Genomic DNA, 17,122 nt, shown 5'->3' on the forward strand with positions numbered 1-17,122 from the left:
CAATAGTATCATACTGTAGGAACTTCTAAGCAAATCTTATGAAAATTCTAAGTCTCCAAGGAACTTCCAAGATCCCCAAAGAAGTTCAGAAAAATTCCAACAAAATCCTAAGACATGACTTGCTGAAGAATATGGCCATCTTTAATAAAGTCCAAACAATAGTATCATACTGTAGGAACTTCCAAGCAAATCTTATGAAAATTCTAAGTCTCCAAGAAAGTTCCAAGATCCCCAAAGAAATTCAGAAAAAATCCTAAGACTAACAAAATTGTATAGAGACGCTGTTAAAATGTCAGGACTCTCCTAACGAAATTTTACGAAACTAGAAAGTCACGAATCTAATCTGTGCACTCGGCTCACGATAGCGTTCGAGCACTTTCGACCACAAAATCATAATTGAATAAACTTTCATTCATCCATTTGGTAAGCCCAAAGTTGTGCAACAACGGAGGAGCATGAATCGAGCCTTTTGTAACCTAGCCGCTAAAAAATCTGAATCAACAAAGCGGCTAATTTATCATCGGATCTCCCTTCTCGCGGGTAATGATACCGTAATAACGAACGTTAAACGGCGTTTCGAACTGTCACAACAGCGGGGTAGAAAGTAAAATTTTCGGTAGCCCGAGGCGAGAAGCAGGGACGAAAGTGAGGAATTACATAAACGGTACCGAGCAACAATTTCGTTGCATCTTTGTTCTCTTCGAGTAAAAAAAGGATGAGCCGAAACCTTCGAGCTGGTTGATTTATGGCAAAGTTCAGGTTCCTGACGTAACCAAGGTCAGAAGTGACTATTTAATTTTATTTCCGTGGGTCATTCTTTGATTGGGTCACTGAATAAATAAACGAGCAGTGACTGGCACTTTTGGACCCTCGGATTAGACTTCGCGTGTGAAAATTTCTACGCTTCATGGTGATATTAAAAATAAAAGCTTAGCAAGACTTCTATTATGAAATATTTAATTAAACTTATCAATTTTGCAAAAGATTATCAAACCGATACGTGAACTTATATCTTGGAAAAGATAATTGCGATAAATCATTTTGCAGAATTATTAGCGAAGAGTGTCAGCGATTAACGCGGTACAAAGTGTATCGTGCAATTTCTCTAAGCAACGTTATACCCTACGTGCAAGAACACAGGAATGTATGGTGTTCTATCAGGGGCGCATGAAAGTGTGTCACATTGGTCAGAATGGGAGAAAAAGAGAGAGAGAGAGCCCGACCGATTGCGCAAAACGCTTAAATCTCTGAAACGAGCATAACGGGTACCCGTTCAGTATGCCACGAAGAGGCATACAATGTGCAGCATGTACACGTAACACTTTCCGGGTCAACGGTGCTTCTTTGCGTCTTCTTGTTACATAGATGTTCGCGTATCGTCCCGGCAGCGCCGAACCGAACAGACGTGAAATTGCTTTTCGATCCGGTGGTCCTTATTCGATGACAAATACCCGTTGCCTATTACGGCGATCTCGGGTCATCGATATAATATCTGAATTTCGATGCCGGAATATATTAAGTCATAATTTACAAACTTTATTGCGGAGTAAATCAAAGATTTACTTAACGGTAGACATGAATCTGTCGGTGCTAATGAGAGTAACATTTATGTTCCATTATATCATTCTGGAATGAGATAACTTTTATTGTCGAAAGGAATGTGAAACTTTGACGGATTCGATATACTCGGGGTCTATGTATGTTTCCGTTTCTAAAAAACTGATCTAACCGTTGATTTCGTTTGTTCTACATAGATACATGTATTATTCAAACCGACTCCGCGTCCACTCTCGCATATTAAACAGGTATGTCAACAACAAATCTAAATTCCCTGCAGAGAATACAGCAACCAGGAAGGAAGAATTCTCTCACTCGTTCAATTTTATGGATTTCTAAAATTTTAGAGCTTAAGGACTTGAAATCTAGGGATTTTTTAATATAGGAATTTGGGCGCTAGGGAATTGGAAATCTAGGGAATTGGCGGTTTAGAGAATTTGAGGGTTTAGGGAATTTTGGGGGCCTAGGGAATTTGGAGGTTTTGGGAATTTGGGGTCTAGGGAATTAGGGGTTTAGAGAATTGGAGGTTTAGGGAATTTGGAGGTTTTGGGAATTTGGGGTCTAAGGAATTTGGGATTTAGGGAATTGGAGGTCTAGGGAATTTGGAAGTTTTGGGAATTGGAGGTTTAGGGAATTTGGAGGTTTTGGGAATTTGGGGTCTGGGGAATTTGGGGTCTAAGGAATTTGGGATTTAGGGAATTGGAGGTCTAGGGAATTTGGAAGTTTTGGGAATTGGAGGTTTAGGGAATTTGGAGATTTTGAGAATTTGGGGTCTGGGGAATTTGGGGTCTAAGGAATTTGGGATTTAGGGAATTGGAGGTCTAGGGAATTTGCAGGTTTTGGGAATTTGGGGACTGGGGAATTTGGGGTCTAGGGAATTAGGGGTTTAGGGAATTGGAGGTCTAGGAAATTTGGAGGTCTTGGGAATTTGGGGGTTTAAGGAATTTGGGGGTCCAGGGTATTGGGATCTAGGGAATTAAAATCTAGGGAATCAGGGGTCTGAGGTACTGGAATGTAGGGAATAAAAATCTAGTGAATTGGGGGTGTAGGGAATCAAAATCTATGGAATTAGGGGTCTAGACAATTGCGACTTAGGGAATTGGGATCTAGGGTTTTGAAGATCTAAGGAATTGGAGCCCTTGGAATTGAAATATAGTGATTTGAGGTATAAAGATTTGTGATCTGAAAATTTGTAATTTAGAAATCTAGGATATTCGAATACAGAGATTTTAGAATCTTGTACCATCCATGACCAATTAGAATCTATCGACGTAGAATTGTTGAATTTACACGTGCGTTAGAAAGCACACTCGTAAAGGAAGCGTATATAAAGTGAAGTATAGCCATTCTGCAATACAAAGTAAACGCAGAAAACAAAGACCTTCCACTCGAATCCACTTACACGTAGTACAAACGTATTAAGCAGATCTAAGCTGCTAATCTCTCCTATCCAAACTCTTATCTCCGCGCACAGCGAGGCAAACAGTTATATTACGGAGATAAGGTGAATCGTAGCGAGCCGGGACGATAATAATCGAAAGAAAAACGGCGAGCCGAAAGAACCAGATACCAGACGTCTATCCGCGTGATTAATGTCAAATTAGCGATCGAGGAGCGTGATTAAAAGGAAAGAGACCAACCGAACGAACCATATAATCCTCGGCTTAATAACGGTCATATTCTATAGACCTTGCAAGCGGAGTGTAGAAAAAAAAAGGACAGGAAAAAAGACGCGTAGGAAAAAGAGGCAAGGGATCTATCTTTTTGTTGGATTCGCGCTTCGACAAAGGCCACGCGTTCGACTTGGCCACCCACCCTATCTCATAGATCAAACAAACCTTTCATTTCTCCATCCCCTTTTCATTTCGATTCCTCTTTCATACGTGCGCGGTTTCGACCAGGCCACGGTGTTCCTGACGGCCAGTTTTTCTACCAGCCTATAACTCTCTTCTGGATAACGGTCGAGATTTAATCGAAAGAAACCATTCGAACCGCTCTGTTCCGCGACAGACCGTTTAATTTGCAGCTCGATCACTACCTTCGCCGGCCTCCCGATCCGTTCTCGATATTTCCTAGAAGAGGACGATACCTCGTCGAAGGTGAACCGCCAAATGCCCTCCGAGATGAGTGATCATTCAACGTCGTCTTCCAGCGAATCGATCATTCCAGGATGCGCCAAGTAGGTTAACGCGGGGAATTACAGATTTTATAATTTCGGGTTACGGCATTGGGAATTTCGGAATTTCACAACTGGGAATTTCGTACATGCAGAATGAGAAATTTGGAAGTTTAAAAATTTGAAGATTCGTTGATTTTGAAAGGGAATTATGATTTGGAGATGTGGAACGTAGGAATGTAGGATCTAGGGACTTGGAATATAGGTGTTTGAAATATAGGAATTTGGGTTATTGAGATTTTTGATCTAGGGGAATGTGGGTTATTGAGATTTTGGATCTAGGGGAATTTGGGTCATTGAGATTCTGAATCTAGGGGAATTTGGGTTAGTGAGATTTTGGATCTAGGAGAATTTGGGTTAGTGAGATTTTGGATCTAGAGGAATTTGGGTTATTGAGATTTTGGATCTAGGGGAATTTGGGTTACTGAGATTTCGGATCTAGGGGAATTTGGGTTAGTGAGATTTTGGATCTAGAGGAATTTGGGTTATTGAGATTTTGGATCTAGGGGAATTTGGGTTAGTGAGATTTTGGATCTAGGGGAATTTGGGTTAGTGAGATTTTTAATCTAGGGGAACTTGTGTTATTGCGATTCTGAATCTAGGGGAATTTGGGTTATTGAAATTTTGGATCTAGGAGAATTTGGGTTATTGAAATTTTGGATCTAGGGGAATTTGGGTTATTGAGATGTTGGATCTAGGGGAACTTGTGTTATTGCGATTCTGAATCTAGGGGAATTTGGGTTATTGAAATTTTGGATCTAGGAGAATTTGGGTTATTGAAATTTTGGATCTAGGGGAATTTGGGTTATTGCGATTCTGAATCTAGGGGAATTTGGGTTATTGAGATTTTGCATCTAGGAGAATTTGGGTTATTGAAATTTCGGATCTAGGGGAATTTGGGTTATTGAGGTTTTGGATCTAGGGGAATTTGGGTTAGTGAGATTCTGAATGTAGGGATTTTGGATCTAGGGGAGAATTAGGCTACCTCAATTTTTGATCTAGGGGAATTTGGGATCTAGGGATTTTTGGCCTAAGGGAATTTTGAATCTAGAGAATTTTAGATCTACGGAATTTTTGATCCAGTGGAATTTCGAGTCTCGGGATTTGGAACGTAAGAACTTACAATCTAAGAGATTAGTAGCGTAGAAATTTGGGATCTAGGGATTTTTGAATTTATGTATTTGTAAGTTTGGAAATACCATATACATCAATTCGGTAATTAGAAAATTTGAAAACCTAGAAATACTTTAAAATGAAGCTTAAGATACTTTAACTAGACAAGAAAGAAATTTTCCAAGTACATAAATTCTCGAAACAAATTTGCAAAGGTGGAAATCTGAAGTGTATAAAAATTGCATAAACCGCATGCACAAGAACTACATGGAACGCATGAACCGTAGAAGTGGAATAAATAAAAAGAACGCGTTTAATATAAAAGGAGAAACGAAAGGAATTAGAATATTCCTGACGCCATTGCATCGAGAGCAAGCATTCGCTGCAACGATTCAACAGGCTTAGAGGCAGGCTCTAGAGCAGTAAAGCTCACGACTTCTTCTTCCCTACGTTCCATCCGGCTGTTTCTCTCATTATCCGTTTCCATGTAGTCTCACCCAGATACACGGAACGTCACCCAGACACGGTGGGTGCAAGGGTACATCGGGGCAGCTACGTTCGCCCGGCGAACGTGGGCTCCCACTCTGTGGGATAAGACCACTCTTGCCTTCCCATTATGGTCGGTTATATGCCCGAGAAACTGTTCCACCGACTATTTTTCCTTTCGTTCGTTACCAAGAAACACCGCGTGCAGTTTAAATGCACGCTGCTCGCTCGTTCTCCTCCCTCGTTTGATTGCATGCACGTCTTTACGCGTCTTTGATACCCTTTTGCTTTTGTGTTTCGCGTCCCTCGCACACTGGCGTAGAAATTCCCTTTTCTCTTCTTTCTTACATTTCATGCTACTGTACCAAATCTACTTATTACCTTGGCATTTCGCTTATTTCGTTTTATTGAAAATTAACGATTTACTATGTTAACATTTTCTTCAGGGTATAGAGTACGTTTCGATGTCGATAGTCACTTCTCAGGTGTAAAGCGTAACGTTGGAAATCACTCGTGCCAGTCCCTCGATAACCCACTCGAGTATAATGATTTCGAGGGAATATCCCAGTTACACGTTCGCGTTTACTTCTTTACCGGTTTTTGTGTCTAGGTTAAAAAACGGTATTGCGTGCCGATTTCGCTCTGTTAGAGGCTCTGAGACATCAACGACTCAAGTTGACCTGCCTGAGTGTGATCAATTCTATCCGCTTTCCAGAAACAGGTAAAACGGTGCTGTGCACTCTAATGTACGATTTCGTTAGAAACTTTCGACTCTCGTTCTCGTCACTATTCCAATTTCTAAGGATTCTCTGCCAAATCTTCAAAATTGCTCAATTCTGAATGAATCTTTTGATCATGCAATTCTGAAATTACTTCTGATCATGCAATTCTGAAATTCCTTCTGATCATGCAATTCTGAAATTCCTTCTGATCATTCAATTTAGAAGGAACTTCTGATCATGCAATTCTGAAATTCCTTCTGATCATGCAACTCTAAAATTCCTCTTGATCATTCAATTCTGAAATTCCTTCTGATCATGCAATTCTGAAATTCCTTCTGATCATTCAATTCTGAAATTCCTTCTGAACATGCAATTCTGAAATTCTTTCTGATCATTCAATTTAGAATGAACTTCCGATCATTCAATTCTGAAATTCCTTCTGATCATTCAATTCTGAAATTCCTTCTGATAATTCCTTCTAATCATGCAATTCTGACATTCCTTCTAATCATTCAATGCTGAAATTCCTTCTGATCATTCAATTCTAAAATTCCTCCTGATCATTCAATTCTGAAATTCCTTCTCATCATTCAATTCTAAAATTCCTCTTGATCATTCAATTCTGAAATTCCTTCTGATCATTCAATTCTGAAATTCCTTCTGATCATTCAATTCTGAAATTCCTTCTGATCATGCAATTCTGACATTCCTTCTAATCATTCAATGCTGAAATTCCTTCTGATTATTCAATTCTAAAATTCCTTCTGATAATTCAATTCTGAAATTCCTTCTGATCATGCAATTCTGACATTCCTTCTAATCATTCAATTCTGAAATTCCTTCTCATCATTCAATTCTGAAATTCCTTCTGATCATGCAATTCTGACATTCCTTCTAATCATTCAATTCTGAAATTCCTTCTCATCATTCAATTCTGAAATTCCTTCTGATCATTCAATTCTGAAATTCCTTCTCATCATTCAATTCTGAAATTCCTTCTGATCATGCAATTCTGAAATTCCTTCTGATCATTCAATTCTGAAATTCCTTCTGATAATTCAATTCTGAAATTCCTTCTGATCATGCAATTCTGACATTCCTTCTGATCATTCAATTCTGAAATTCCTTCTCATCATTCAATTCTAAAATTCCTTCTCATCATTCAATTCTGAAATTCCTTCTAATCATTCAATTCCGAAATTCCTTCTGATAATTCAATTAAGAAATTGCTCTTTCCAAACGTACAATATTTAAAAAGGATTGTACGTCGATAACCGATGGAATATTAATTAAGGATGATTAACAAAGAGGACGAAGAAGCGGCGTCCATTTCCAGCGTTCCAGGCGCCACGGTTATCGTAATTATTGTAATTAGCGTTTACGAGAGCCATGAAGAGTCACCGAGAACGATCCCGCTCGAGGAGTATCCGAGCGAACTACGACTCGATCTTCCGGTTTCTTCGCCGATCGAAGGTCGGTCAGAGGCTCGTGAATTACACCGGGGGATGCACCCTTTCATCTCTGTTCACCGTGATACTTTGTTCGATGAGACTCGTTAGACCAAACGGAGCCAGCGATCCAACACGACAACTATTATCTATGATGTCTATCAAATAGCAAATGTAGAAACATGGAAACTCTGACGTGATTCGACGAAACCAAGTACGGTAAAATAGCGCTTGCAGCATACCAGTTTATTGGTCAATATTTTACAAAAACCGCTACGTAAATGCTCTGTTAATGCTCCTCGTACGAAATGGCTGGTCATCAATTATTTCGAACAATGATCGATGTCGAAACGTGAAAAGTTTCGCGTGATTCGATCGAGTTAAAGTATTACAAAATAATACTTGTATCGATTTATGGTTTAAAGTGTCGCGAAAATAATTATATTTCTCACTGTGTGTCTGGTGCATAGATTACGCAGTGATTTGCATTAAACACGCATTTTCGTACAAGGTTCAAATGAATACAATTTCGAAATATTCTTGTCATTGAATCCGACTGACATTTTCGAAATCCGCAATTTTATGTGCACCAATCCGAGATACCTATGTGATTTCCCATCGAGAAAAGTCTTTCGTATTTCAAAATCGATCGGCCAAACGGGCAATGTTTTGCGCGATCGGTAATTGCATTCGATAAAACGTTGCTTTATCGCGTTCAGCTTCCTACAAGCGGTTCTGCGTTCGCTGTTTCCTCCGAGTAAAGAAAAAAATATAAAATGAAATGAAAGAAGAGGAAAGGAACAGGACCCCGCCGCTTCTCGCGATGCGAGAATGCATTAAGGCGGCCCGTCGAAAAATCTCGCCGAGCGTAACGCGTTTAGCACACGATATAATCTGATGCAGTGATGCAACGAGCGGCGATATATTAGCAAGTCAAAGCCGCGGGGAACCGGTTCATAAAACGTTAACAAACTATTTCGAACGTGCAACATAAATTAACGCTCTCGATCGAGCTTTCCTCCCTCTTATTGCGAATCTTAATCGGAAATTCGAAATCGTAACAATTATCACATGGACGATGACAAAAAATATTGTTAGCAAGACAAGATTATTAGACTCTCGTTATATTGCCAAAAGTAAAGTTTAAGTAAAGGAAATTTTTCTGGGTTCGCAAAGTACTAATGAGAATCGATGTTTGTATAGTACGTTTACATCGATATGTGGTGATATGATACGAGGCGATATAATGCATGGTTATGTAACGCAAGATGCTGCAGTGCTTGGTGATATGACGCAAGGTGATTCAACGCATGGCGATATAATGCGAGGCGATAGAATGTTTGGCGATATAACGCGAGGTGATTCGACGCGTGGTAATATAACGCAAGAAGATTCGACGCGTGGTAATATAGCGCGAGGAGATTCAATGCGTGCCCATATAACGCGAAGTGATTCGACACGTGGTGATATAACGCAAGGGAATTGAACGCGTGGCGATATAACGCATGGGAATTGAACGCCTGGCAATATAAAGCGAGGTGATTCAGTGCGTAGCGATATAACGCATGGAAATTCAATGCGTTGCAATTTCAGCGTATGGCGATATAACGCGAGGAAATTCAATGCGTTGCAATTTCAGCGTGTGGCGATATAACGCGAGGAAATTCAATGCGTTGCAATTTCAGCGAGTGGTGATATAACGCGTGGAAATTCAATGCGTTGCAATTTCAGCGTGTGGCGATATAACGCGTGAAAATTCAATGCGCTGCAATTTCAACGTGTGGCGATATAACGCGTGGCAATTCAATGCGTTGCAATTTCAGCGTGTGGTGATATAACGCGAGGAAATTCAATGCGTTGCAATTTCAGCGTGTGGCGATATAACGCGTGGAAACTCAATGCGTTGCAATTTCAGCGTGTGGCAATATAACGCGTGGAAATTCAATGCGTTGCAATTTCAGCGTGTGGCGATATAACGCGTGGAAACTCAATGCGTTGCAATTTCAGCGTGTGGTGATATAACACGTGAAAATTCAATGCGTTGCAATTTCAGCGAGTGGCGATATAACGCGTGGAAATTCAATGCGTTGCAATTTCAGCGTGTGGCGATATAACGCGAGGAAATTCAATGCGTTGCAATTTCAGCGTGTGGCGATATAACGCGAGGAATTTCAATGCGTTGCAATTTCAGCGTGTGGCGATATAACGCGTGGAAATTCAATGCGTTGCAATTTCAGCGTGTGGTGATATAACGCGAGGAATTTCAATGCGTTGCAATTTCAGCGCGTGGCGATATAACGCAAGATGTAGTGTATTGCAATATAACGCGAGAAAATGTACTGCATGGCAATGTAATGTAAAGTAATACCACGCATAGCAATATAATGTGAAGTAACGCGTTACAATAAAACGCAAGATGTGCATTGTGATGCAACGTGAATAAATGGCGATATAATGCGAGTTTTATTGCCTCCCATATCAGTCAACGTGATTATGTCCCATATCACCATACGGCTTGTTACGCAAAGTTGTTTCGACTGAATCGATCAACAGCGACTAATTAAAATATATTTCGAACTGCAATCTGCATAAAACGCCAGAAATTAAAAAACAATCCAGATTCTCCTCTCGGAAAAGTGAAACCATTAAAACGTCGTTCGATTTCCTATCTAAACTGCGTTTGACTAATTAATCGACTCGCTTATCCAACGATTATTCAACAGGTAGGTATATAACCGCGCAATTCGAGTATCAAGAACGATTTTCTGGTCAATCGATATCTACGTTTCGCGGAGCAATCGATATCACTCGCGGAGTCGAGCTGTTCGCCTTCGTGAAATCGATACCAACCGCGTCGATTGATAAACGAGAACGATCGAGAACCGCTCTGAAAACGGACTTCCTTGCCTAGCGGCGGAACCTTCCTTATTCATTTGCGTAAATTAATTTCGATCGCGGGCCTCGCGATACGAAAGTTTAAGCCAGTGATCGAATGCCAGGAAACGATAAGAATCGCAGGAAACAACGATGCCTGCCAGCCATTTCAAACACGCCGTCGAGACTCTATCCGTGCATTCGAATCACCGGCGTTCGACAGTAGTTCGTCATTACTCTTTCTCTATGTCGACATTTCAAAACTCTGATAATTTACAAGTTTGCAACTTCAGTTTCGAGGACTAATTTTTGAACCTTAAAATTTCGAGACAATCTGTATATTCAGAAAAATAATACATGTCGAGTGAACGGAAAGTTTGAGAAGAATGAAAAGTTTTTTAGATTGGATCCTAGGAATCCACTTGGACCTCGAACCCTTTTACGACCAGAATACCCTTCGGAGAGTGTTTGTTTTAGCGAACATACGGCACGGAATGTACGTATTATATCATTACGTATTATTACCCATTACATACCTCGTTACACCGTATGTATCGTATATTATGCCAGCTACGTCGACAAAAAAACTGAGGGATTTCTCTGGTACGTTCGCTGATAGAACCCAAGGGACCATTACTATGCAAACTATGAGCCTGTACTCCCGCATGTAATACGTGGATATCTAATTGTACAGCAAATAAGCTTCATAAATTACGTGCATAATGCCTAGACGATTGTATGGCACCTACATGGCCATAGTCGGTCCTGATTAGTCCTTTTGAACGATGCACCAGCATGATTCTTTCTAGACGTTCATAAATACTCTGCTCTATATTATTCATTTTTGCAGAGAAATTCACCTGACTGCTGCATTTATGTGCGCAATTATGTTCGCGTGATGCAGACTTTTTACAAAGCATGCAATCAGATAGTAAACAGTGTTGATTCGGTAGATGCGCATTGATTATCGGCGAAAAGATAATCAAGTTTATATAGATAACGATAAGAGTACTCGTTAACGATAACTTTATAGTTGTTGGAAAAATCGCAGGAAAACAGGAAGATCCTTGGACAGTATCAAGAAATCAAAGTACTCTATTGATATGAAATTTTTTTTATAGCGCTTCGGAACTTTAGGATGTTTGTATTTTGGAATTTTTTGAATTTCGGGATCTTTAAGTTTCATAAAAAATTTGTAAATTTGAAGACTTTGAAATTTCAACACTCCGAGACTTTTTCAATCTTGAGACTTTATAATTTGAATTTTATAACTTTGAACCTTTGAAAATTGAATTTGGAGATAATCGAAAAATTTTTAAATGGGACAAATTGGAACAGTGGAACTTAGGAATTCGGAGCATTCGACGTCGTGTGCTCGGCGCACGGTATCTCGTTTCCCGAACAAAGAGCTGATTACAAATACAATACGCCTTTCATTCGAGGGGGCAACGTTCGTCCGAGAGGTTCACAGGACCGCGAAACTATGTATGTAACCCGGAACACGCGTGCTTGCGCAATCCGTACGAAACCTTCCAACGTAACATTGACTTTTTCAAGTGTAATTGCCGCTCGCGCTCCGATTACTAATCGACGCCGCGGTGAACGTGACACACATTCGATTTTAACCTCGACGGTAGCCACTCACGAGCCCGTTGCCTTCGTGTATTCATCGGACCATTGTCCGTTACGAATGGGGAGCAGAAAAAATAAGGGAAAACGGTGCGAGAACGTTCGTTCATTTGCCATATTCTTATTCTGCATTATAAGTTACTTTAAGACTCCTTTTGAAATGATATATGTATACTCTCTCTATGGAAAGATAACTCTCTATCGAATGCTATGGACCGACAATGAAACTCAGGATACAGTTTAAGGATTAGAATTATTTTGGATGAATTTAGGAACTGGTAAGAGACTTAGGAACCAAGAGGGAGGGGTTTTGGAAGGAATAGTTTGATTATAACTCGATGGGATTCAAAGTTTGTGACCTAATTTTTAAAACACAGTACCAGTTCAAGATTAATGTAATTTTGGTACGATACAATTCGACATGATTCATCTGAACATGATTCGACCCGACAGGATACAAACTAGACACGACCGAAACTCCATATAGATCCGATAACGCAATTATACTCTCATCCAAACTCATATGGATCGAATTCGACGCGATTCGAACTCAGCGTGATCGAATTCGACACACACGATCCAAACTCGATTACGAATCGAATTCGACGCGATCCAGCTCACAATTCAAATTCGATACGATCCCAATTTGACTGCATATACAAATCAAGCCTAGAGAAAAAACCCTAAAAGGGAGAAATATATTTTTATCCTTGGGGATTTATATACAACAAATCCAATCTTTGCTTCAAGAAAGTTTTGACCAATAGAAGTATTATTAATTATAATATATAATATCCATGAAAAAATGGAATTCGAACTATGGGGATTCGAACCTACGACCCTTGCATTTGCAGTCCGTCACGTTGTCCACTATGCCAAGATGATATATATACATATTATGTTTCGCGACTCCTCTTATGCGTTCACAAGTATTCTATTTTCCTTTTGTCTACAAGAATTATACTTTCCTTTTAATAATTACAAAAACAGTGACACATCTCTATATTTAATTATTAATATTACAATAAGCTTACAGACAACTTTACAAGTCAAGCGTTGTATTGAAATAAACCGAATCGTTTAATATATTAATCATTAAAAATGAGTAAGAATGTTTTGGAAAGCTTGCATTATTTTACTTGCAATCGACTAACAGCAACGAACCGCAAGGAATCAAAGAATCCGGATTTGCAAGCCAGTCCGGTTCGGGCCCGTATTAACAGTTAATAACAGTAACACGTAATTGCGATGTTCTAATATCGGAAGAGACTACGAAAAATGCTGTGTATAACCCATTATATCGTAGCGGAACAGGTGGGAAGATTTAAATCTAATGTATCAGCGAAATTATAGCCGTTAGATTACGCGCGGGAAGCCATCCCTTATTTGATACGGTAAATGTAGATCTAAGGAAGTACGTGTATTCATAACATAGTATTCGATTATACATTAGTAGGAGGCACTGAAAAGCACAAGCTGAATGATAGTATAGATATTATAAAATAAAAATATGTGCTCAAATATCAATAAAATTTAAAATTACTAAAATTATATAAAAGTGTGGATATTACAGATAGAGTTATTAGTGTCGAGAATATATGTATTAAAGAATGCAAGTACTTCAAGTACCGGTATTTGGATCTGCAAATATTTGAGGAGTACTCAAGTGTATTTACAGCTACAGACAATCGTACAAATATTTATACCAGAACTTGATGCTGCAAATAATTAACAATATATATTTTTAAATAGCGGTATTTAAATTTCTATCTCTCCAAAAATACCGGTACTCAGTGAAGTTAAATTGTTGCAAATTTATAATGAACAAGCTTTACACGCTGAAACGCAAAAACGTTTGGAAAGATTGAAAAATCGAAGACAAAAGCATCGGGAAGACTTAGGTGGATCCCAAAAGATAAATTTCGACGCTGATCAACATGCTGGCCGTCGGTAGGGCGGACCAGTAACGGTAAGGGATCGAGGAAAAAAGGAAAGCTAAAAAAGACGAAAGATGAGAAGAGAAGAAGAGAAGAACGACGGCCTACGAGTCTCGAATTTACGATCACCTTGTGAGAGAAATCGCCCCCTCTTCGACCGCCATTTTTTTGGGGCGACGCTAACAAATGAAGCGAACGGAACGTTTTGGTGCTCGTCGATAGCAAGAAAAGAACGTTTAGGAAGTTTGTTCCGAGAAAGGGTTCGGTTAACCTTTGGGATGCAGATCGACCGAGTGATCGGGTCACTGAACGTCCAGCTCGATCGGAAAAAGGTGAAGAAGAAACAATACTCAACCGGACGGGATGACTTTGAAAATGTTTTTCTACCGTGAAACGGCTGTTGGCCGTTCCAGATAATAGAACGTGTCGTTCTGATGTGTAAACAGTTGGAAACAAGTTGTTAAGTAAAAACTGCCGGAAACCAGTCGAACTTGCATACTCGACGCGGTAGTTGATTTGCAAGAATTTAAAAGGGGGTACGGACGCGATTAAAAACCTCTAGAACATGTTACAGGTTTTAACGGATAGAACGGGTAAAAAAGCTAATATCAGTCGGTGATACCAGTACATGTAATCAACGCTAACAGGGACACGTTTTTTTTTCGTTTAACGGGAGTAGTTCCATTAACCTATATTAATCGCCGAAAGTTCCAAGAAATGGCGTGCGGTACGTCCTCCGGGACTTAAGGTCCAGGCAGTCACGTCGCTACTAAAACGATACCCTACTACGAAAACTTTCCACTCACCTGCTGTCGTTGTACGATCCAGAACGTGGTGGACGACGGTCGCCGTGAGGCACGTCCGCTTGCAAACTAATTTTTGTTTTCCCCACTGGTAACTCCACTGTAGCACTGTAGTATTACTGTATGTGTACCGTGCACGTACGTACGCTTAACCTATAGGTATGCTAAGATAGGTGCCGGGCGTGAGTTCGCGGCAACGAGACGGTACGCGATCGCGAACAAGCCAAAACGGAGCAATCGCGCGAAACCACCGATACCTCGACGTGCGCCGGACGAAACACGTTGAAGACGGACCGAAGCAGAGAGAGAGGGGGAGAGAGAGAAAGAGAGAAAAGGAGAGTGACGACTGGCCCTGCTCTGACACAGATCACTGACCAATTCCACTGGAGGACTGACGCGATACTGACTCGACGTCGCATCTGGCGAGGAGCGCGACAACCGGCTTCACGGAGCTCGGCCGCCTTCGCGCAACTTCGGCAGCGCTCGCCTCGCGAACCTGTGCCACACGAACGTGCACGAGTACCGACAGTGCTCGCGTTCATACGCACACTTGCACGCGTGTGCGAAGGTACTGGCTCTATAGTACATCAAGGTAAGTAACGTTGTACGAAGGTATAGGTACGCCCACGCAATTTAGGCCCCTGACGATAATGAAGAACTCGGCTGTACCTTACGTGAGCGTGCATTATGGCCGCGTTCGCGCGTCCGATATCGTTCGACGGCTCGTTTCCGTCGCGCGATTCGATTGACGCGCACACCGGAATTCGTGGCCTCCTCGAAGGGAGGACCGATAACGGTGAAATTTTTTGGCGCGAATCGAGTTCAACGGCGACCAATTCGATGGGTCGAAAGAAAAGAGTCGATGGAGGTTAAAGAAAGAGAGGTCCTTACAAGCTACCATACGTACGAAAAATAGCGTTAATTGCGGCATTATTGCATTACTATGTTTTTTATGCTTCGCTTCGAGTCGCGTTAAGCGTATTACCTTGTAGAAATATTGCCGCGTGTCGGTATCGAGCTTTCCTACAGGGAGAAACTGGTTTCGCGTTTTGCGCGTGCGTTCGCTAATAAAATCGCGAGAGTAGCGAGCGATAATCGCGATCGTGGTTATATCTCTTGCATTTTCATCTTGTCTAATTTCAACGAGGATTTGGCGCACGTTTTCAAACCTTTCTAAATCATCGTACCTCGGATCATGTTTTCGAATGAGATAGCCTCTTTAAGGGAGATAAAGTGGAGTGTAACTTGTCCTTATCAATGTGCTGGTAAAATCGCGTTCAATGCCTGTCGCAGTGTTTACATCCTGTACAATATTTTTTTTATTCAAAAAGCGGCTCAATGTTCGGCAGATAAATCCTACGGTCCATAGTGAACGACGACGTTTACCCATGTTAACGAAACAATTTACTGCTGGTGTGAATCTGCATTTGCATCGATCCTTCGTAACTCGAATTTATGTATTTGATAATAATGAACTCTCGCTCACATTACGCCTATTACAGAATTACACGAAGTTACACGACGTGTTTGACGTTAATTGAGTTGTTGATCAAACTGTCAACGATATATGTAAAACATAACGAAAATATATGCGCATGCGCAAACGATGTTGCAGTTACAGCAATGTCGTTGACGCATGCGCATACGGTGTTCTTCATAAGACATATGAATTTAATATAAAAATATAATATAACAGTCATCGTATACGTATCACAGAGACTCGTTCTCTCACAGGGAGAACATGTTGCCACGTTCTATATGGCAACGCGTTATATCGCCACAGGTTATATCGTTACATCCTTCCCGTAATGAGGGAAATGTTTCGCGATACCCTTCTCGATGTTAATTTGTACGCAAGCTGCTGTACACTGGTAACATACTGCCAGCAAGCAATCCGATGGAGAGCTGACAAAAATCGGCTTCGAGCTTTAGACACGCACGCGAACAGCAGAGACGAGAGACAGAGTGGCGCGTTGCCCAGGAGGTTTAATTATAAGTAATCTCGCGTCCTCGCTGAATTTAATGCGCGCCGAGAATCGAAGAAGTGAGGATTTAAGGCCGTGTTACCAACCCGTTATGAAAAAACGACCCGATGATACGAACTCGTACCGATCTCTCTCGTTGCTGTGAAAGTAAAAGAAGAGGGGAAAAAATAGAAGAGTCCAATGCGACACGGTAAACTGTACAGTTGCAATCATGAGGGCTGGATATGCAAATACACGTGAGACATCACACATTCGGGAAACGCATAGGTGTTTTGTTTAAATCCTGCATTTCCAACGGGAATGACTTCGGGGACTTCTATAATTAAAACGAGAAACTGAGATGAAAAAATTACGAAGATATAACACGTTTCATGTAAACGGGTTTGACAATG

General features: G+C 40.7%; 2 protein-coding genes across 7 annotated transcripts in view; both read right to left on the reverse strand.

The window, feature by feature from the left end:
- Positions 1-17,122, reverse strand: part of RpS11 (ribosomal protein S11) — a 352,472-nt gene that overhangs the window by 327,728 nt on the left and 7,622 nt on the right. The gene's annotated exons all lie outside the window — the stretch shown is intronic.
- Positions 1-17,122, reverse strand: part of sano (CABIT domain-containing protein serrano) — a 224,240-nt gene that overhangs the window by 191,520 nt on the left and 15,598 nt on the right. For 3 of the 6 annotated variants that reach the window (XM_076536251.1, XM_076536250.1, XM_076536248.1), the window contains exon 1: positions 14,749-15,165. The exons of the other annotated variants lie outside the window; for them this stretch is intronic. The gene's annotated coding sequence lies outside the window, so the exon portion shown is untranslated. Of the gene's footprint in view, positions 1-14,748; positions 15,166-17,122 lie in introns of those variants that run through there. 6 annotated transcript variants of the gene reach the window in all.

This window comes from Megachile rotundata, chromosome 10, assembly GCF_050947335.1.
Source record: "Megachile rotundata isolate GNS110a chromosome 10, iyMegRotu1, whole genome shotgun sequence".
Lineage (NCBI taxonomy): Eukaryota > Metazoa > Arthropoda > Insecta > Hymenoptera > Megachilidae > Megachile > Megachile rotundata.